Source organism: Xyrauchen texanus, chromosome 24 (assembly GCF_025860055.1).
Source record: "Xyrauchen texanus isolate HMW12.3.18 chromosome 24, RBS_HiC_50CHRs, whole genome shotgun sequence".
Lineage (NCBI taxonomy): Eukaryota > Metazoa > Chordata > Actinopteri > Cypriniformes > Catostomidae > Xyrauchen > Xyrauchen texanus.
In genome coordinates, this window is record NC_068299.1 from 13,190,713 (window position 1) to 13,214,870 (window position 24,158).

Below are 24,158 nucleotides of genomic sequence, written 5' to 3' on the forward strand. Positions count from 1 at the left end.
GATATTACGTTAAACATCGGAACATTATACTGCGTACAAATATGACAAGATTGCAATACTCACTCTGTCCAGCGGCGTCGCTGTGGTCAGGTGGGAAGTGTGTGAGCTGGATTAATGTTGGTCCTCCACCGTCCCACAATCGCTCCGTGCCGTCCACGTCCTCTTTGACAGCTGATCAGTCCAGCTGTGATGGCTGCAGTTGAGTTGGCAATTTATCGGCGTGAAAAACACAACGAACCAACACAAACCCGAACTCGAAATCTGTCTGACCATATGTCGATATAAGCCGGTGACAAACTCTTCGTAGTTCCCCTGAATTTTACGAGTATAACGCGGCGTTTATGTCATGAAGCTTTAAACAGGTGGAATCACTGCCTGTTAAGAATGATTAAACCTATTAAAATAAACCAGTAGTTATTATTAGCTATTGTGGGTTTATGAAACCCTCGATCGTATGCGTCTGTGTTGTCCATTTATTGTTTGTTTGTGTGAAAGGCACTTTCGGTGATTAACGATTAGAACCGGTCCGGTCCGTCATGACTTCCTGGCTTGGGGGATTGGGCTCCGGCTTGGGACAGAGTCTCGGCCAGGTCGGGGGAAGCTTGTCTTCATTTTCCGGGCAGATCTCTAATTTTACCAAAGATATTTTACTGGAAAGCACCGAGGAAGTAGGAGGTGAGTTCATAACAGACACGAAGTTTAAATCAGTTGCCATGTATACATTTTCAGCAATTTTTAAAGTGTTTTTGACAATAAAGTCGTGTTTTCCAAAATATTGTTTCTGGTGATGTTGATATTATTTTGTGTATTATATATTGACCATTGACAATAAGAATTTGGTTACACATGACATTTATATGTCATTATTATACATTTGGTGTGCACAAATGACGATAAGTGATAAGTTCATGAATATGAATACATTAATATAGTTTTAGAATGTGGATAAAAGTGATACTTGATTGTCAATTTAAACATTTAATAAAAACGTGCGGTAAAGGATTTTATCACATTGTTGGGATATGATTGCTATTATCATATGTGGTTTTTGAACACATCATTTTGTTTATTTTACAGCCTTTCAAAGCAATTAAGTTTTACTTGTCATCCTTTATATATGTTATGGAATGCTGCAGAGCTCTTATATAATGTGCTACAGTCGTTACAGTAAGACGGTGTTAAACGATTGTTTGCATGCAGGCACTAGACATGCAGTTGTAGCACATGATCTTATAGCAGCAGAACCACAAAGGTTCTTAATTTTGCAGCTTCCTCTATTTTTCTACATAGTGGCTAACATCCTTGATTGGTAATCAGTAAAGCGTAAGTTACTCTAAAAAGTAATTATTTACTAACTACTAATAACGTCTTAGACAGTGTAATTAGATTACTAATTACTCTGTCTGAAAAGTAATTGCATTACTTATTACTAATTACTTTCTAAAACCCTTATCAAACTTGACCAGATGAAAAATACAAGGATATACATGAAATTGTTCTTTTAATTCTTTAAAATAATTTATTAATGAACTGGGCAAAGAATATAAGTGGCCTGCATTACATTAGAAAACATACATTTTAACATTAGATGTTACATTTTGGTTTTAAATTCACTATTGTTTTATATAGAATTGTAATTGAAAAATTAAGAGTAGTCCCTTTAATGTTTTCCAATGAAAAAGTAATTTACAGTAATTAATTACTTAGTAATATATTACACCAAACTCTGCTGGAAATGAATTACCCTTATGGGTGTCTTTGCCTTGTCCTTTGTTGTGTCTTCTCTTATAGTTGACTATATGTGGAAATACATAACTACCAGTGTTTGTCAACAAATAAACAACTTGCTGGTGTCAGAAGTAAATATGCCTCTTTCCCTGTTGGTGAAGTTGACACACATGGCACACAAAGAAGTTTGATCACCATCTTCCAGCATAGCAGACAGACCCTAAGACACGTTTCACATTACATTGACCTGCCTGTTAGATCATTCATTCACATGCATTTCTGAGAATAAGTTTATTAGATGATTGGCCATTCTTCGCCCTCATGCCATCCCAGATATGTATGACTTTCTTTGTTCTGCAGAATAGAAACAAAGATTTTTAGAAGAATATCACAGCTCTGTGTGTTCTCACAATGCAAGTGAATGGTGACCAGAACTGTGAAGGTCCAAAAAGCAAAAAAGGCAGCAAAAAGTACTCCATAAGACTCCAGTGAACAAATCCACATCTTAAAAAAGCAATATGATGATGAACAAAATGTAAATTTTTTTTAAACATAAATCTCCACTTTCAATTTATTCTTCTTTAGTTTTTTTTGGTGATTCATATTCTTTATGCATAGTGCCACCTACTGGTTGGGCCTGGTCAAAGGTGGAGATTTATAGTAAAAAAAGGACTTAAACATTGATCTGTTTCTCACCCACACCTATCATATCACTTTCGAAGACTGGGATTTAACCACTGGAGTCAATACTATTATACTGCATTTTTTTGCTTTTTGGATATTCAAACTTCAGGTCACCATTCACTTGCATTGTATGGACCTACAGAGCAGAGAAATGCTTCTAAATATCTTTGTGTTTTGCAGAAGAAAGAAAGTCGTACACATCTGGGATGGCATGAGTGTGAGAAATTGATGAGAGCATTTTCATTTTGGGGTGAGCTATCCCTTTAATATGAGATTATTTGCTCTCTCTGTCACAAATCCAGGTCCTCTGTATTAAATAATGAAAATTGGTTATGTCATTTGTCACTATTGTGTATGCATTAGGCCTAGATTTTGCTAGCAGGGTTGACACAGAGTTTGCTCTGTGTGTGTAAATGTTTCTTGCTAGTCATGTGAATCTAAACTAAAATCCTGCCATGCCGGATTTCAGGGGAACAAAGTAATTGTAAATTCATTACAGTGTTGACACTGACAGTAGTAAATATGTCAGCGAATAATATTATTGGATTATGTTTATGTTTCCACAGTATTTGTCAGTTATAAAGATTTCATGCCCCTGTTGTGCAGCTGTTGCAATCTAAAATAACATGTCATCTGGAATGTTGGTATTTCAAGGGCCATTCACCCAACAATTGACTGAATCTCTTGAAACCATGAACAATTCATACAGGCATAGTGTGACTGTTTGCTCAGGAAATGCAATCTTGCTAGTGTTTGGTTGTACTAAACAGAATATTTACATGTGTACATTTTACACTTGGCAAGGATTGTTCACCGTTAACCTATTTATTCAATGAGGTCTTGTGGTTTATCAGTGTATCGGCTTCATCAAGAGTTGGAACTGCTGGACAATTAATTCACAGAAGTGATTTTTTGCTTTAGTCACCATCAACATTATCATCATCATTATATATCTACATGAACAAAAAGTGTTTTCCCCGAGTTGCTGCTGCTATATAAAATAGAGCTGTATAAATGGATATATGCTCAGGTTTTTTGGAACCGTGGCTTTAGTTATTGGCAGTGTGTTTTCTTTTTCCTGCAGATGCTGCAACTGAGCTTCAACTGTCTGACTGTAGATTGCAGGAGCTGCAGACTACATATGCAACACAAAAATCTGAGGTGAATAACTGGGCACACCGTATCAATGGCTATGCTAGATCCTCATGACCATGATCTGTTTCTTTGCAAAGATTTCAAACAAACTTCTTTCACATTGTCATTATGGGGTATTGTTTGTAGAATTTTGAGGAAAATAATGAATTTAATCCATTTTGGAATAAGGCTGTAACATAACAAAATGTGGAAAAAGTGAAGTGCTGTGAATACTTTCCGGATGCACTGTATTGTATTGTATTGTATTGTATTGCCATGTCTCTGCTGTTTTCCACCCCCCTTTAAACAAAACCTTGTGTGTCTGCCTTTACTTGATAGTTTGCGCTTGCTGAGAATAAATTCTGAGCTGGAGGAAAAACTAGAGGTGGCAGATATTCAGGTCAAGCAGCAGTCAGTGGAATACAGAACACTTCTGCAACAGAAAGAGGTATGAACTGAAATGACCTTATTGTTTCCACACACAGACAACAGTGCTCACTGCTTACCTGATAACCTCTACTTCTCACTCTAGTTTTAAATGGTAATAATGTGGTATTGTTTGTGTTGCTTTTGTCAAGGTGGAGATTAGTCACCTTAAGGCTCGTCAGAGTGGTCTGCAGGAGGAGATGCAGAAACTCCAGCGCTCCGCTCAGTCCGTGGCCCACTTTTCCTCCTTTGATGCTGCTGCACTCCCTGTCACCACTGCTGCCACTACCACTACTAATTCTTCCTTCCTTCAGCAGCCCTCAGCTGTCCATCAAGGTTTCTATGGTGATGAGGTTGACATCAGTGATGTCCTGTGGTCACAACAGGAAATTAACCGTCTGTCCAGTTTGGTGCATCATCTAGAAGCTGACGTGTCCCATTGGAGGAGAGTGGCTCAGGTAGAAGTCTGCTAGTGTGCGCACAGAACCCAACAACTATTAAAGGTGAAATGTGTCATTTCTGTGGCACCGCAAATTTCAAATGACTTTTTAATGGCTGTGTGACAAGGAGGTAATGTTACAGCCCAGCCAAAGTGTCTTTCTTGTCACAGGCTGTTTTCAAATAAGTTACCCCGACTGCCTTTTTTCATTAAACGGGCAATCCCGGCCCCAGTTGGACCACTCAAATAAATACATTGCAATTGTGTTTGGTGCCAATAGTGCCGTATAAATGACTCATTTCAGTTGTAACTATTTCATACACTTAAACATAATGAACATTATACCATGGTAGAATTATTAAACTGGAATTAGAGATTTTGTTTTTCTTCTTTTATTTTTTATTTTTTTTTTTTTACATTTGCACCTATCAGGCAGCTAAGATTCCAGGAGCAGATGGAAATGGAGACCAGGGTGAAGTTTTGAAACTGCAAAGAACAATCAAGGTGAAAACCACTGATCTGTCATTTGAACTGTAACAACTAGAGTTTTATATACTTTCATTCTATTGGCTGATTAGTTAACCCAATCATGACCTCATCATTTACTCACCCTCACCCTCATGCCATCACAGATGTGTATGACTTTCTTTTTTCTTCAGAACACAAATTAAGATTTTTAGAAGAATATCTCAGCTCTGTAGGTCCATACAATGCAAGTAAATTGTGACCAAAACTTTGAAGCTCTAAAAAGCACATAAAGCCATAAATTAATCCACTTTATGTGCTTTTTGGAGCTTCAAAGTTTTGGCACACAGTCACTTCATTGTATGAACCTAAAGAGCTGAGATATTATTCTTAATATTTTTGTTTGTGTTCTGCAGAGGAAAGAAAGTCATAGACATCTGGGATGGCATGAGGGTAAGTAAATGATGAGAGAATTGCAAATTTTGGGTCAACTATCCCTTTAAGCCGATTGACGTGCTTTGGCCCAATCAGGAGCTGAGAGATGAAATGGCACAGGAGGTGGATGAGCACCAGCACGAACTTACAGCGCTGCAGGATGCCCAGTGGCAGAAAATGGCTGATATCACAAAACGGCACAGAGATGATCTGGCAGAGTATGAGGAGAGAATTGAGGAACTTGAGGAGCAGCTTCAGAGTGGTGAGGAGCACTGATGTTTATTAAAAAGAGAGTCCGGATCTTTTTTTTTATACTAGATTTTAGTAGATACATGATTGTTTGAATTGTTAGAATTTTATTTAATAAAAGGCATTCAACTTGAGGTTGGCCAATATGGGTTTTTTAATATCTGATGCCAATATCCAGAAAGCAGGGTGGCTGATAGGCTAATAATAATGCAGATACATCAAACAATATTAGTAAGTATTAAATTATATATTCATAAATTGTCCAAAAAAAAAAATCTTTTATTTAGCATTTTATTTACTAAAAAATTCACACAAAACTAAAAATAAACTCTTTAAGATTTTGTGTATTTGACGGTAGATAGCAGTTTGTCCTGCTTTCTGTTTAGTCTTCCAATTTTAGTAATTGTTTGCACAAAGAAGTTGTAATACCATAGGAAGAAGGAAACAGCAACAGTGCACACAGAAGCCCAGCAACAACGGGTGATGTGTTCATTATCAATAGCATTTTCTTACAAAAAGACTGAATCAAACTAGGTATGCTTGGGGTCATTGTCCATTTTGAAGACCCATTTGTGACCAAGCTTTAACTTCATGACTGATGTCTTGAGATGTTGCTTCAATATATCCACATAATTTTCCTTCCTCATGATGCCATCTATTTCTTGAAATGCACCAGTCCCTCCTGCAGCAAAGCACCCCAATTCAGTACACCTCCCATCAGAAGCTAATTGTCTAAAGGCTTGACTGCTGTTTAAAGGCACAGTTAACTTGACCCACTGGAATTGTGATATAGTAAATGTAAGTTTTCACAAGTCATTTTTCCAACAATTGTACGTAGATGTCCTAAACGACTTTCCAAAACTATAGTTTGCTAATATTAAATCTGTGGAGTGGTTAAAAGATTAGTTTGAATGACTTCAACCTAACTGTATGTATATTTCTGCACATTGAATATGACATTTATTTATAGCGCACATGAAGCGATTTTACTTGAAGTTGCTTATGAGCTTGTTCGGACCCAGTGAGTAGAATTCTCGTGACTTTTCAGTTTAGACACCCTGTATTGTCTGCTTGGAGTGTCACTGACTGTCCATCACGCAACATTTATTAGTCAGAGGGACACGGTTTTTATCCAGGCTGTTATGAAAGCACTTAAGAGAAATATATATGAGTGCTCTACAGGAAGAAAACGGATTTGTGCAAGTTTCGTGGGGTATGAGAATGAAATCTGTTTGAAGGAGAATTCCACATATTTGCAGACAGTATTTAACAGAAGTTGTATTGATATTTGCCTTTTATCATTAGACAAGACAGTTAAGTTCTAGTAAGCTTTTGAAAAGGGAGAGTGAAACACGCAAGCATTTTAACATTATTATTGCAGTAACATGATGGCATGTAAAAACTAGGGTTGTCAATTAATTAAAATTTGTACCGGTAATTGAAATTATTACATGAGATGGCAATTAATCTAAGTAAATTTGTAATTATCAAATAATTATAAAAAGCTATATTTAAATAACTGTAAATAGATGTTTTGTTTTTTTTTGGTCCAATGAGTCCACATTTCATTTAGTTTTTGAAAAACACAGCCGTCATATTCTCCGGGCCAAATAGGAAAAGGACCATCCAAGCATCAGGTCCAAAAGCCAGTGTCTGTATGGACCAGAGGTGTGTCAGTGCCCATGGCATGGGTAACTCGCACATCTGTGAGGGCGCCATTAATGCACACTAGAGTGCTAGATTGGCCTGCCTGCAGTCCTGACCATCTCCAATTGAGAATGTGTGGTGCATTATGAAGCACACCATACGGCAATGAAGACCCAATACAATTGTGCAGCTGAAGACCTGAGTAATGAGTGAATGGGGGAAAATTCTACTTTTTAAACTTAACAAACTTTCAGTGCCTAAATAAGTGTTATTAGAAGAAATGGTGATGTTTAACAGTGGTAAATACTCCACTGTCCCAACTTTTTTGGAGTGTGTTGCAATCATCTGATTTGACATTACTGTACAAAAAAATAAAAACAATTAAATTCACTAGGTAAAGCATCATATAATGTATAGTTGTAGTGCTTTCAATATAGCAAAGGGTGAATATAATTTACAAATCACTCCTTTTTGTTTTATTGTCATTTTGCATACTGTCCCAACCTTTTGTGAAATGGGGTTGTAATATAAAATAATTTGGATAATTAAAATTAATTACATTATTGTGGCAGATGAATAAAACTTTGACATGAAGGGGCTTTACAGGGCAAAATATTTATTTCATATTATTGAACATAAGCCTATCATTGGCCTTCAAGCCACAGCAATCCATTTTGCAATTTAATTAGTAAATCCATCAGAGATAGATTTATTATAAGAGATTTTATAAGGACACGTAAATGTACACATATGGCAGATTGACTTTTAGAGTGTGGTTGCATTGCATCATAAGCACAGTGTTTTTAGGAGGTTGTGTCAGAAAATTTTAGGAGGTTGTGCTGTATTTGAAGGCAAGAACACATTTTCATCTTTTTCTGGCACTGGTGTCAAGCAAGCCTGAGTTTGGTTTGTACTCTTAACAGCTGTGTGTTGCCTATTCAGCTGGAGTTTCACTTACTGCCCCCTGCTGAAAACAGGTGGTACTTCAAGCTTGAATTTCTCTGATGTAGAAATATTCCATATTACGTTCTTGGGTCATGATGAATTGCGTTCATTTGTTTAACATGTTATTTTTATATAATTAATCGCATTGAATAAAAGCATTAAATCAACAGCCCTAGTAAAAACAAAACAAACTGTGATTGGTCATTTACATTTCTAAGATGGCTCCTTCACATGCAAGCAGGTGATTCTCGGTGCCATCGTAGCTTTAGAAACTAATCAGCGAAAAGGGAAAAATACCAAATATTGGCTGATTTATCGGTCTCACAAATGTATCGGTCGACCACTACATTCAACATTGTTTTTCCTTGTTTCCCCAGGAGAGACAAATGCAGTCCACCAAACTTCAAGAGTTGCAATTTACCATTCAGTCTTTACAGGAGGGTGTGGAGCTTCAGCACAAAAAGTACAGTGATCTGTTAGCCAGCTTGAAGGAAGCAGAGCGTCATAAGGCTGAGCTGGAGAGGGAGAAGGAGGAGGCTACAGCAGAAAACACGGAATTGCTGCAGAATTATAGTCGCCTTCAAAAGTCTGTTAACGAACTTCAGGCTCGAGTCCAGGAACAGGAGGGGAAGTCTGTGCTGAAAGCCCAACAGGACAATAAGATTCAAACTCTGAGAAAAGCCTTGGCAGGTAAACAGAATGCCAGAAATCATAATTACTCAGCTGTCATCTCAATCAAACTGTAAATTGTTATTGACACAATAGAGACCTCTAATAATAAAGTTCTCCTGTATATGATCCTTTATAGGTGTTGCCCTTGATGTCAAATTCATAAACTGCTTTGTCATGCTTGGTTTTGTAATTTTTGCTTTTTTTTGCTGCAGTGAAAGAGATGGGTAAATTGAAGATTCTCAGTGAGGTACATTTGCTAACACCTTCCTCAACAAGGTTCAGAAGTTTATACACATTCAAATGAACATTGTAGTCCTCCAACCTTTCATTCAACACTTTTTATGTAATGCTGTTTCATTTTAATCAGACTGGTCTTCAGGAAGAAGTGGAACATGCTGATATCCTGGAGCTTAACACTATTATAAACGCCCTCAGGAAAGAGAAGGAAGAAGTGGAGAGAGACAAGGTTTATATTAGTTAACAATATAATACAGACTATTATGAATTTCTTGTTTTTTAACAGAAATTACAGTTTGTCTTCTAGACTTTTTGAAGGATCCTGACATTATCATGCAAAGGGTCATTTTTTTTCTTTGTTTCCACATTTATTTCATACACTTTTCCCAAATTATAATTGGTTTTCTTCATCCTCAGCTTGAGCTTGTTGAGAAACTGAGGCTGTCCAAGGAGAGAGACAGTGCTGGCAAGTCAGAGAGTACTAAAGAACTGGCACAGGAAGTGTCAGACTTAAAGAGCCAGCTGGACAGACGAGACCAGGCGCTAAACAGGCCAACCTTGATGTAGAGGCACTCACTGCTGAACTGGATAAGCAGAACCAGGAGGCCACACAGGTAACAATGTCTGTTTTAGACCGATGTTTCCCAACCCTGTTCCTGGAGGCACACCAACAGTCTCTACTAATGAGCTAATCATATAAGACTAATGAGCCTCCGATAAGGGAGACTTTGAAATTGTGTACTATTCATGTACCTTCAGGGTTGAGAAACACTGTTTTAGGCTGATTTATGTTCCATGTTCATTAAACAGAATCTTAATAGCAATGATTGGATCTTTTTAGTGTGTTTGATATGCAGAATCAAATCAAGTATGCAGTATGCATTCATACTGCATACTTAATCTGTTTTCTTTCTTAAGCATTTTATTGCAGTTAAATGCCAGTCAGAGGCAGAGGTGGCCCATCTTCAGTCAGATCTCAGTGTCTCTCGTGATCAGAGACAGACTCTTCAGTTGGAGCTGGAAGCCCAGTGAGAGAAGATAAGTCAGAGTGCTTTTTCCTTGAATGAACTGCACATGGCTAAGCAGCAGCTGGAAACCACAGTAAAGGAGTTGAGGGAAAAGTTGAGCAAGTCACAAGATCTGGGCAATGAGCTGCGACAGGAGTCCTCCAGCCTTAAGAGGGCACTGCAAGAGAGGGAGATGGAAGTTACTGCTCTTCAAGAGGAGTTAAATCAATCTGTGGAGCAAGGAAATGAGGTAGAGGGACAGAGAAATGTACTTGAGGTGAGGGATAGAGAGCTCAAGGACTTAAGGATGGAGTTGGCAGAAGTGAAATACTCCTATGAGAATGCTGTTTCGGAGGACTTTGAATTGAAAATTGAAAACAGGAAACTGAAAGTAGACAGCACTCAGGCTTCAGACAAGATATGCTACTTGGAAAGGCAGGTCCAAGCTGCACAGGTCTCTCCAAGCAGAGTGTCCCTGGAGAATGACACTTGCATTGAATCCTTGAAATTAGAGAAGAGCCAGTTAGAATCTGAGCTAAGTCAAGCTGAGAACAGACTATCAGATCAGGCCAAGCAGTACCAGCATACCATTGATGAATTGACCAGAGCATGCTCAATGGATGCATCTGCATTGCAGACAGAACATGAGCGAATGATGAAACTCAATGAGGAGAAAGATCTCACGATTGCAGAGCTGAGACGTGAGATTGAACAGATGGTCTCTGACCACAAAGACACCAGCGAGATGCTGGACATCACTGTGTCTGACCAAAAACAGCTCACAGAGCTTCTGCAGGAGAAGAACACCCATGTTGAAAAACATCAGGAGTTAGAGACTAGTGTCTTGAGGGCAACACAAGAATGTGATTCTCTGAGAAGGTCATTGGAGGAGAAGGACAAGCAGCTTGGAGCAATGAAGGAAGAAAACAGCCATCTTAAAGAAGAGATTGACCATCTGAGGGACCAACAAAGCAGACCGCAGCAAATGTCAGAGCCAAGGATGCTGGATATCATCACAGAGCTTGCGACAGATGTGAATCAGGTCAAAGCTGAAAGAGGTCAACTCGAAAATGAAGTCCAAGCTCTGAGGGCAGTAACAGAGGAGCAACAGGCCAAAGTGCTACGGTGCCAACATTCTCTACAGGTACTACAGAGTGAACTAGAGCAAGCGCGGTTAAGATACGACCAAAGCTCACTCAATTACAAAAGACTCATCAGTGCTAAGGATGAAGAGATCACACGGCTTCAGTCTGAAGTGGAGGGGCTAAGTACACAGGGACATAGTCTGTAGAAAGTCTCTACAAGAGGACAAGTCCCAGTCACTGAATGGTGAAAATGGTAATGAGAAACATGACCTGTCCAAGGTGGAGATTGAGAGACTTGTGAAAGGCATCAAGGAGAAAGAGACTGAGATTAGCCAGCTAAATGAGACAAACCTCTCACTTACTAAACAGCTCGGCCAGCTTGTGGTTTCTCAAAATGAGCTGGGAAAACTCTTGCAGATGGTGCTGCAAAAAGATCTAGAAATCCAGGCACTTAATGCTCGAGTGTCTGGCGGGCATGGCCAGGATGTTGTGTACCTGCAGCAGCAGTTGCAGGCCTATGAAGTGGAAAGAGAACAGGTCCTGGCTGTGCTCAATGAGAAAACCTGTGTGAACAGCCAGCTGCGCTCAGACTACCATCGAATTATGGCCATTGTTGCAGATAAAGAAGCGGCTTTTTTGAAACTCCAGCAAGAAAACCAGCGCCTCTCAACCATGAGGGACCCTTCAGGCAGTCAAGAGATGTTCCGTGAGACCATTCAAAACCTCTCCCGCATTATCCGAGAGAAGGATATCGAGATTGATGCCTTGACTCAGAAATGTCAGACTTTGTTCTCTGTTCTCCAGACATCTGGTGGCAGTGATGCCATGAGCGGTGGCTCAGGGGGCATCAGCAGCAACCAGTTTGAGGAGCTCCTACATGAGCGCAATACTCTAAAACAGCAAGTAAAGAAAATGGACGAGTGGAAACAGCAGGTGATCACGACAGTGAGGAACATGCAGCATGAATCCGCTCACCTGCAGGAGGAGCTGCTGAAGCTGCAGGGTCAGGTGTCTGCTGACAGCGACTGCAGCACCAAGCTCTCAGTGGATTACACCAGACTTATTCAGAGCTATGAGCAGAAAGAGAAAAAGCTTGGATTGTTGGGTCAGGAGCTGGCACAGGTGCAGCAGACCATCAGCCAGCTGAGCAGCACAAAAGATGTCCTGCTTGGAAAGCTAGACAGTGTAAAACATTCACCAGAAGTTGCGGCAACTGTCACCCAGGCTTTTGCATCTCTAAACCTGAAGGGGGCAGCACCACCAGTCCAAGATGAGAGTCAACAACAGGAATTGCATGCATTGCGGAAAATAATAGCAGAGAAGGACAGCATGATAAGAACTCTCCAGGAAAACAACCACCGTTTATCGAATTATGCATCTCTTTCTGAGAGTGAACAAAGAAGCCATACAGAGGAGCTCAAGCAGGCACGAGACAAGTTAGAATCCCTGCAACGCTCCATGAGAGAGAAAGATCTACTCATTAAGTCCAAGGGAGTCCAGCTCAGTCAGGTGATATTACAATTTTGGTTAGGGTGATGGGCAAAACTAAAAGACATACAATGTTTGACCTACAGGGGGAGTTAAATCTCCGCTTTATTGAAACATGCAGTCTAGCATGAGCTAGAGTTAGCCTGTTTACGTTCCAAAGATTGCACCTTCCATTTCTTTTTTTCTTTTTATTTGTTTTATTTTAGAAATTCTTTATCTCTCTTTATATGTATCTTTTGCTTAATAAAGTATATGTTGTGTACACTAGGTGAGTGAAAGGTTACGAAACCGTGAAAATGATAACGAGGTATTGAAGCAGGCTGTCACAAATCTGAAGGAGCGCGCGCTGATCCTGGAACTTGACATGAAGATGCTAAAGGAGGAGAATGAAACGATAGCTGCAAAAGCTCGCGAGAAAGAGACTGAATTCTGTGCCCTGCAGGAAACAAACATGCAGGTCTCATTGTTGCTTAGGGAACAGGAGTTTCAGTTCAGTGCTGTGAATGAGAAGGCCTCTGCAATTGAGAAAATGCTAATAGATAAAGAACAGGTTTGTGTGTGTGTGTTTTGAGTGTGTACATTTATAGGCTACATTGTACATCAAAGAGTTAATCTGTCATCACCTACAGGCTCTAACAGTTTTTGCTGAGTCTGTCATCCCTTTAATTTTTTGAATGGTTATGTTTTAAAGTAACGTAAAAAAATTGTAATTTATTTTTTTATTTTTTTACATTTTTGACAAGTTGCAAAAAAATATATTGACTTATTGTATACTCATGAAAAGTACACATTTTGGTGCATTTAGAACTAAAATATGCCCTCTTTCCCCTTAATTAAGCTGCAATAGCACCAATGCACTTTCATAACATATACGCACTAAAAGTGAACATTCTAACATCATTTACTCACCCTCATGCCATCCCAGATGTGTATGACTTTCTTTCTTCAGCAGAACACAAGCTAAGATTTTTAGAAGAATATCTCCACTCTGGTCCATTCAATGCAAGTGAATGGTAGCCAGAACTTTGAAGCTCCAAAAAGCACTTAAAGCCAGCAACAAATTTATACATTAGACTCAAGTGGTTATGTCTTCAGAAGCAATATGAAGTGAACAGGTTAATATTTAGGTTTGTATATATATATATATATATATATATATATATATATATATATATATATATATATATATATATATATATATATATATATATATATATATATATATATATATATATATATATATCTCATATCACCACCTAGTGGTTGGGGCTGGTAAAAGGTGGATATTTATAGAAAAAGGGACTTGAATATTGATCTGTTTCTTACGCCACTGGAGTCGTATGGATTACTTTTATGCTGACTTTGTGATTTTTGGTGATTCAAAGATTTGGCCACCATTAATTTCCATTGTTTGGGCCAACAGAGCTGAGATATTCTAAAAATCTTTGTGTTCAGCAGAAGAAAGAAAATAATACATATCTGGGATGGCATGAGGGTGACTAAATGATGAGAGAATTATAATTTTTTGCTGAACTATCCCTTTAAGGTGTAAACTGTGAGGAGTGCTCTGATTTTACATATATGATCTGTTCCACCTCTGTCTGTGCTGTAGGGTAATTCTGGTGAGCTAAACCAATTGTTGAATGAAGTAAAATCCATGCATGAGAAGGCTGTGTTGTTTCAGCAGGAGAGGGACCAAGTGATGATGGCTCTCAAACAAAAGCAGATGGAGACATCTGTTCTGCAAAGTGAGGTAGCAGAGGATAAGATTACCCATTTCCAATGCTTTACTGCCTTTAAGGAAGTGTAGTTTTGGACTGAATGTTTTCCCATCTTCCAATTCTTTATATCCTGTATTGCATAGAACACAATAAATAATCCTGCTTGTAGAAGTGAATTACTGTCAGCATGTACATGCACACAAACATTCTCCTATGTTCTTTTTGTGCTTAGCTGCAGCAGACACATGATAAGGAACAACGGCTAAAGCAGGAGCTGGAACGTTTGCGTAATCACCTATTAGAGATTGAAGATTCGTACACACGTGAAGCATTGGCGGCTGAGAACAGAGAGGGCGAGCTGAGATGCAGAGTGGCACTCCTGGAAGAGAGGCTGGCATTGTCCTCCAATGCAGTGGAGAGCACAAGGTGAGAGTCAGAAGGACTGTCTGTTTAAGGCTGTTTTCAGGCTTGGTTCAGTTGCTTGGTCCAAACCAGAGTTCCATTCCATGCCCTGCATTTTCACACTTGCACAACAACCAAAGAACCAAACTCTGCTTCATACCAAATCATGTTTTTTCAGTGTTGTCGGTATATTGATTAAGCTTCACCAATGTTTGTGTTCGTGTGTGTGTGTAGTCATCAGGCAAGTCTGCAGGTGGAGTCTCTTCAGGAGCAGTTAAATGGTGCAGTCAGGCAGAGAGATGAAGCTCTTATTCAGCTATGTGCCTCTCAGGATCAAATCAACCAGTATGCAGTCTCGCTCTCTAACCTGCAGATGGTGCTAGAGCAGTTTCAACAAGGCAAGGGCGCAAACTCGCTACCAGGCACTCAAGAGATTCAAGAGTGTTTTGAATGAACATTGTTGAGGAAATTGCATTTTAATAAACATGTTGATATCTGTTACTTTTATTGTATGGTTTTGTGAGTATAGACTATAGTATTTAAAGGTGAAGTGAGTATTTTTTTCCTGATGTTTTCTATCCCAGCTTATTGTGCAGGGACAACTTTAAGTTAACCATTCGTAGGTTTATATCTTTACAAAAATTGTAAAGACTGTAGCTCTGTGCCACAGTCAAAACATTGCTCTGTTTGTTTGAGTGTAATGAGTTTGTACCAATGGAGTGAGTTTGGGGTGGGATCTGTTTGTATGAACCAATGGCATATTGGTGTGCAGAAGTTACATGCTTTAACTTTTAAAAATGTAAAATTAATGTATTTTTCATTAAAATAACTGATGAAGAATATATTCTTTCCTGCATGGGTTGATGCAATTAGATCTGAGTATTTTTGCATTAAGTGAGGAATCCAGAATAAGTCTACTCTCTTAAACTGGAAGTTTAACATCTGTCTCTCTCCTTACAGAGGAAAAAGCCATGTACTCAGCAGAGCTGGAAAAGCTCAAATGAGAGAAGACAGAATGGAGAAAGAGAGCAGAGAATCTCGAAGACAAGACAGCGGCTCTGCAGGTTAGTACAACACATACACACTTTGTCCTCCTTGCATTGTGCTGTGCTTGACACAAGGATGTGTGTTAATTCTGAATCACTGTGTGTGCATTTTTAGATATACTTGGATGAAGCAAACGCAGCTTTAGAATCGGCCTCCCGACTCACAGACCAGCTGGATCTCAAAGAGGAACAGATAGAAGATATGAAGAAACAAGGTGAGTCAAAATGCCACCGCCTTCCATAAACACCTTACAGAATTTCAAGAGTTAAACCAGACCAGACACATTTCCTGAAAACCCTACAGTGTTAAAATCAAGGCACAAGTACTTTTCCTTGAACATCTCAGCTTTTCCCTTCAGAGTCTTTTGAATGCCAATAGGAATAGGAAAATGTAATTCATTACATTATATCAGACTCTTTGAGACACTGTGCATTATGATTTATATAGTGTTCTAATTGTGATCTATAACTATGCAGGGATTAAGGAAGATACATGCTCTATATCAGTGTGTGTTTGTGAGGGAAATAAAGAAAGCAGCCAGGTCTGTAGATAGTATGGATATTTTGCATTCCTTAACCTCACCTTTCTCTAGGAGAGATGATTTTAAGGCATGCCAGTTGACAAAGATTCAATTTTCCATCCAACCTGTCTCTAATTATCCAACTCTCTTTCTCTCTATCTTAGACATCCTTTTCTTCTCCCTCCATATTCTATCAGGCCCCAAATCAACAATATGGGGCTGTCTGTCTGAGAGGGTGGGGGATGAGGCTGGGATTTTTACCACATCTGTCAAAGAAACAACTGAAGAGAACGTAGACAGAATGATAGAGTGTGGGCACATTTTTGCTTAGCAAAAGCACAAGTGCAGCCGACAGACATTCCAGATTGTTTTGCACAGACAGGAGCTCACTCACTCTTATTGCACAGCTAATGTAGTGTGGTCTCAAGAGGTAAAGTCTCAGAGGAAAAGGGTTCTCAGGAGCAAAACTGCCAAACGGTGTGAACCAGCAAAGGGGTGTTTGATATAAAGGCATTTAGAGGAAATCACACACTTCTCTCTTATTACATGAGACATTCCCAGACCCAATTAACCCCATACCACTGTCATTATTGCTTATGTTAAGGTGCACGCACACATGCTTGCTAGTTCTATACAAACAACACTTCTTTGCTGTTTGCATTAACACATAACAAAGTCTCATACTGCTTTCTCTTGAAATCCCTGTCTGCATTTCTCACACACACACACACACACACACACACACACACACACACACACACACACACACACACACACACACACACACTTAGACACAGCCATTTCTTAAGCCAGATATTAGCTAAGCGAACATTTCTTTATTTGTTTGTTTTATGAATTAGCCCATAAGTCTTGACCAGGCCCATGCGTAATCCGGGCTTGTTTTTTCTGTTCTGATTAGGAGTGAAAATCAGCAGAATTCTGCAAAATAGATTTTAAAAAAATGGAGCTGAGCTTGAGAGTACTATATTCTTATTCAGCTGTATATTCTGGTCATGACCCCCCACTATAACAGCAATGATGAATGAAGTACCTGAGAGAGACCTGTCTTGTAAACTACTAATAATCACACTTTTGCATTTTAAAGTGGATGAGAGGCAGGAGATGTTGGAAGAGGCTCAGTGGAAACTGACGAACCTTCTAAACACCACAGAAGGCAAAGTGGATAAGTGAGTCCAAAACACAGTCTGCTTTGGAAACCTATTTCATGTTTATTTAAATGAAAATATTTTTAAAAGAGTGTTCCTGTGAAATATCGTCAACTAACTTAACTCCTGATACAGAGTTCTGATGAAGAATCTTTACCTGGGTTATTTTCATACCCCCCGAAACAAACGCTCTGAGGTGCTGAGACTTATGGGTAATGTGCTTGGATTGGACAGAGGTGAGGTGGGCCAGGTAGGTCAGAGCTCTCTCACTGTTAATTTCTTTTTATCCTCCCCTCTACATTCATTCTTTGTAAACCTGCATAGCCACTTTAAAGGGATAGAACAACTAAAAAAAAAACAACAAACTAAAATTCTGTCATTATTTACTCACCCTAATGTCATTGCAAACCCATATGACTTTATAATGTACGTTTTTTTAACATTATCCTTGCCTTATCCTGGAGAAATGGGACTGGGGTTAAAAATGAAGAAAACAAACTCCATCAAAAACAAAGATATCTAAAGACATGTGATGGCAATTGTGAAAGGAACAGACTGAAATTTAAGTTGTTATTAACTGATATGTCCAGTTTGTGAATGAATCACTCTTTATTAATTGATTAAGTTAATCGATCCGGTTCACAAAACCTTTCTGAATTTGTTCACAAATCAGTTTATTGACTCCGTGATCATGTCGCTGCAGTTAACAGCTCTTTGGAAGGGAAGATTATCAGTGAATAATGACTTATATTTCAGTCTATTCCTTGCACAATTTTGTCAAGTTGCTTGGCAAAGCAACTTGGTCAGACTTGGCATATAGCAAACGAGTGACGTGGGCTGCTTTGATTATACTTATATGGTGCTTTTTTTTTTGTCATTTTGGAGCTTGACAACCACTAGCTTTTATAATATGAAAAAGATTGGGCAGAAAAATTTTACCTTTTGTAGTACACGGAACAAAGGAAGTCATATGGGTTTTTAACAACATTAGGGTAAATAATGACTAAAACAACAACTATTAATTTAAACACAAAAATCCTCCCTCAACACACACCCACACATGGCTGCATGCTTACATCATCAAACATCTTTATGTCCAATTTGTCATGAGGAGCAGCACCCTCCTTTGCTGTTCATCATTTCCTCATCCTTTCTATCTGACCCCTTTTGTGAAATTCCTCCCTATTTTCATCTCTCTTAAATCTGGCTCTTCTCCAGACCTTGTCTCACCCCTGAATTGTGACATAAACAAGTGTAGCTTTAATACTTGACCTCTGTTTTCACTTTTTTCTGCCAGACCCTTTCAATGAACTTTAATTGCATTCTTTTCAAATGATCTCTTGTTTGATGTGAGTGTGAGAGTTTTATCAGATGTTAAAAAAGTTTTTAACTCATATTAGCTCATGTGTTTGATTTGGCACAATTCACCAGCTGCCCATGCTGGTTCTTTTGATAAAGCTCCCAGTTGAGAGTCCTTGGAGGGATGACTTCAAATTGCATTCGATCCTTGCTGGTAATCTGGGTAAGGAGAACTCTGCTCTAGGCAGGATGGCCAAATGACACGTCAGTTTCCCTGTTAATTTGGCTGAGTGCTAATGAATTGTTTTCTGTTTGAATAACTGGGCTTATCCTTTTGAATTTGGGGCTGAATTATGTGTCCTCGGGGGGTTTTAAGAAACAGGAGGATGAAGGGTGAATTTCTCAATAGGAGTGAGTGACTGATCAGATGTGATGAAAAAGCTGAATGTGGCTTCATTGGTTCTAGGGAAGGCCATGATAATCCTTTTAGGTGTGATCCTGTAAGGTCACAATTTATGAGGTTCCTCTATCTGTCACGAATTGTGCTGTAATTGTCTAGAAGTTTATGTAAAATATGCTGCAAAGAATTTTGTTAATATATAAATACCATGCCAAGAAAATTTGTTTTTCAACTCTGCAAGATAGGTTTAGTAGAACGGGGGGGAAAGGGGGCAGATAAAATAAGCAAGAGGCAGAGAGATGGGGACAGACAGGCAGAAATCATATATGTTAGACATGCAGAGAAAGAGAGGGAGAGACAGACAAAGACTGAATTATATGACTGCCCCTTGCCAACCTTGCACCAAAAGCATTTCCTTACCCAATCCTGTAGAAGTCGGATGGAGTCTGGCAGGAGAGACTACAACTATTCAGCCAGTGGTGAGCAGTTACCCAACAGCCCAGAGAGAGAGAAGGAAAGTAAATATATGTGTGTTTCTGGGTCACACAATCCATTTTCCATTTCAAACCAATTTTTTTGTCTTTCATTTCTTTCCCCACTCCTCCCTGCATCTTACTCACATAGTTTTCTTAATGCTACACATTACATTTTCCACTTAAGACCTCTGTGTTTACAACCCTGAAGACTAAAAATAATCTTGCTCTTTTTTTTTTTTTTTTTTTTTTTTTTTTAAATGTTACATTTGAATTTGTTGAATCAAGGCGAATACTCTGGGGTCAGATTCTGTGTTTTATTTTAACCTCATGTGACCCAGTGTCCTCATGCATGGACTGTGTGTGTTTTGTCTTTGCTATACGCTTTGCATAATAAGTTAAACTGATTTCAGTTCATAACACTAATGGGTAAAGGGTTAAACTTTTGATGTACCAAGTCATGTGACAAAACAACATCACGCCGATCTCAGCAGTATTTGTCTTTGGGAGAAACGGCAATAAAACTGGTAAGAAACCTAATTACGTTTTTACATTTAAACTGTTTGAGTCAATAGATTAGTCTTAAGTTTCATCCGATATGCAATTTTTTAAAGTTGAGCAATTAATTGCAAAAAGGCACGCTGTTGAACACAATGACTGCTATAGTGGACAATGGCACTGTTATTTTCCTTAGAAATCCTATATTTACTGTGCATTTTCATATTCAGAAACAAATTGCATTCAGAAGCTTTATATGGAGAAAATAAGATGCATTTTGAAGTGTTCTGAGACCAATGCAGAGAGACAGCACACTGGAGGTTAAGTCATTAACTAAATAGGGGGCATGGGAGCATCCTATATCTTTCCTATGCAGCTAGGTGCATTCACTTCAATCATCTGACGAAAATTATATTTTAAGGCAGCAGATGATGTTTGGACCACTCATCATGGTTGGCAAACATGGGACATTGGTAATCAGTGCTTCGATTCAGAATTTATAATGCTCAATTTTATTTGAACATGGTTTGCGGTGATTGTATTTCGCTGGCCATTACTTTGAATCAGAATTAATTATGCCAATTTCTGATAAGTTGCTTCAGCACAGACTATCACATGTTTGTTTGACAGTGCAAAGAGAGGACATTGCGATTTTGTTGCCAAAGTAGAAAGCAAATATTGTAACATTCTGTAGAATCAAGCCAAATAATACACCTAGAAATGTAAACAATTTGATTAAAAAATATGTCTTTCTATAGCTTGCTATTATTTTAAATTTCACAACTTACTCCTGCTGTCCCCATGTGAGGACATATATTTTTAGGAAAACTATTTGCTCTAGGATTATCGTTATTATTATATATATATTTTTACTAGTTACAAATAAAAAAGGGAAATAGAAAAAGCACACAGCAGTCATGCTCTTGTCTCCACCTTCCCCTCTGCAGTTGTTACAGGAAGAGGGAAAGAGTGGGATGACCGGTTGGGTCTCAAGTTGGCTTGGTGGCAGAGCTGTTCAAAGTGTTCCCAACACCCCACAAAGGCCCACACATGCACAGAACCTCAATTCAGTGAGTAGTTATACACACATACACACACACATTAGAATTGTGCACCTTCCTCTTATGCTTGTGTATTTTACAGTCCTTCTCTGAGATGTTTGTGAAGTTTCTAGAAGTGGAGTCAAGTCCTGCACGTCCTGCCCCTAAACTGCCTGTTTATGACATCAAGCCCCTTAGTGCGCCCCCACCTGGCCGGTGTACTCCAAGCACACCTGCATCAGGTATGACATCTAGAGGTATAAACAGGCCTTAAAATGTAGCCCGTGCCTGAGACCGTGTAACCCGATCTGACCCAACAGGAAAACATAGGAAAACATTTAAAAACAGTGCAGATGTGCAAAAATGCGTCCGGTGTGAACTGCCGCCAAATCGTCCGTTCACATATGTCTGAGTGATATCATGTGTGCAAAACAAGTTTGGTGGGCCTCATTATTTTTTCATTAATTACAAATCAGACACAATCCTGAAGTCATACTTGGAAAAACTGACCCAAATGAACTCGAAACCTGACTGTTTGTCGGGTCCCATCAGGCTCAGGTTGGGTTACAGACCTCTAATGACATCACATAAAAAGTCTGTCCAAACCAGCCACGTTAGCATAGAGCGTCACTGCTTTTTTTTTTTTTTGGTTTATATTTTTTTATATTGTGCTGGGTAGCACTGCCCACATAGACAACTCACTGGGCCTTATATACACCGATAAGCCACAAACATACCATGTGATTATCTTATCAGCCAATCGTGTGGCAGTACTGCAATGCATAAAATCATGCAGATGTGGGTCAGAAGCTTCAATTAATGTTCACATCAACCATCAGAATGGGGAAAAATATGTTCTCAGTGATTTGGAGCATGGCATGATTGTTGGTCCCAGACAGGCTGTTTGAGTATTTCTGTAACTGCTGATATCCTGGGATTTTCACACACAACAGCCTCTATAATTTACGTGGTATAATGGTGCCAAAAAAACAAAACATCCAGTTAGCAGCAGTTCTGTGGACGGAAATGAGAGAATTCAAAAGAGAATGACCAGATTGTTTCAAACTGACAAAGTCTACGGTAACTCAGATAACCACTCTGTACAATTGTGGTGAGAAAAGAATATCATCTCAGAATGCTATGCTGGTTGGCGCTGTTTTTTTTTAGCATGAGGGGGACCTACACAATATTAGGCAGGTGGGTTTAATGTTGTGGCTGATATAAATTTGTGTGTAAATCAATAGTAAAATGTTTGTTGCGTAAATTGTCCCATTTAGTTAATTTGGACAATTACGTAAAAATGCATTTACACACAGATGTGTTCTGCTCGTGTTTCAAGAATAATTCTCATTATACCAAAACCGTGCTCATTTTATACATCAAACTTGGACGTGGCATGATTGTAGAAGCTGAGAAACACTGGATATTATATGGCAAATATCTCATGTTCCACGTGGAAAATCATAAAAAGGATGCTCACAAACAGAGAGAACTGTTCTGATTGGCTGTGATTGCGTCTCACTGCAGTTTTGCATCCAGCATGGACAAACAATGCTTGTCTCTGGAATCTTGTTGCATCCTATGTAACCGTGACCCTTTTCTTATGCTGCTCATGTTTTTTTCAGGTATTTCAGGATCAGGTAAGGGTGCTGGAGATTCAAATCCCTTCCTGGCACCCCGTTCTGCAGCTGTACCCCTCCTCAATCCTGCAGGTTCTGGCAGCTCTCAAGGTGCAGGGGGCCACCTTCTTATGAAGCCCATCTCAGATGCCCTGCCCACATTCACACCTGTAACTGTGTCTGCTGAAGCCAGCGGTAGGGCGGTGCTGAAAGATCTGCTCAAGCAGTGATTGTCCAGCTGTACTGCCACTCAAAGCACTTTAGCTTATCAGAACACTAAAAGACCTCATGGATGGAACAGACAACTAAAGCCATCTACAAGAGTCATGGGTTAACTTATTTACTCATTTAAGGGCTGACCTTGCTCATGAATTGTGAATAAACTGAGGCCTAAAAGTTGGACAAAATCGAATTCAGTTTGCAAACTGGGGTAGGATACTCTTGTGACATTCTCTCAACATTTGCAAATGTCCTACAAACATTAAGCTTGTCATTTTTAGACAAAGAAAGGTGTTTTCAGAGACTGTTTCATGCTGACTGTTTTCCACTATACAATCAGATTTATTAAAACTTTTCCACCTCTGCAAAAACCTCAAAGCTACTCTTTGAAAATACTCCCATGAATGGTTGGCCGTATGGTGTGGTCGGTACAGTACAATAGCAATTATCCAATTAGTGAAATTTTATCTCTGATTTAGACTGATTCCCATACTGTGCTAGTGTACAGTTTTATATGTATTTGTACACCAGTCTTATTTTCCACTGTTCGAACCTTGGAAAGAACTAAAACTTATTTGCAATATTCAAACCTCTCTATGGTAGAAAGAGGAAAGATTATTGTATAAAATGTTTGGGGAAAAAAATGTTTGCAAAAATAATAGATGTATGAGAGGATGGAAGGAAAAATTCTATGGAAAATTACCTGTACATTTTTAAATTGCTTGTCATTAATCAGATTATTATTACAGAGGACCGCAAATGCAGCCCAACCAAATTTTAAGATGCCTTCTCATTTGAGGCCCTGTTTGAAGAATTTTTTTTAGAGAGAATGGCCTTAGTAATTATCTTTTATTTATTGCTATATCTTTCATAACAGTTGGGTGCATTTAATTATTTACATTTAGGGCATATTTATACATTTATGTATATATTTTGCACAGATGTTATTTAAACTTGATAAATCTTTTTGAGGTTTGAAAGATAGCTCTGGAAAGTGACACCCAACAGTGTTTTTCTTTTCAGCAAGAATAAACTCTTCTCATATTTACATGTCTTATTTCTTCATCCTATCAGCAGCTTGCGTTTTCTTAAAAGTTGTCATCTCTGCTGTTT

The 24,158-nt window shown here is 38.8% G+C and overlaps 1 pseudogene; it reads left to right on the top strand.

The window, feature by feature from the left end:
• The first annotated feature begins 162 nt into the window (after positions 1-162).
• LOC127618304 (thyroid receptor-interacting protein 11-like) lies at positions 163-24,083 on the top strand (annotated as a pseudogene).
• Positions 24,084-24,158: the final 75 nt, after the last annotated feature.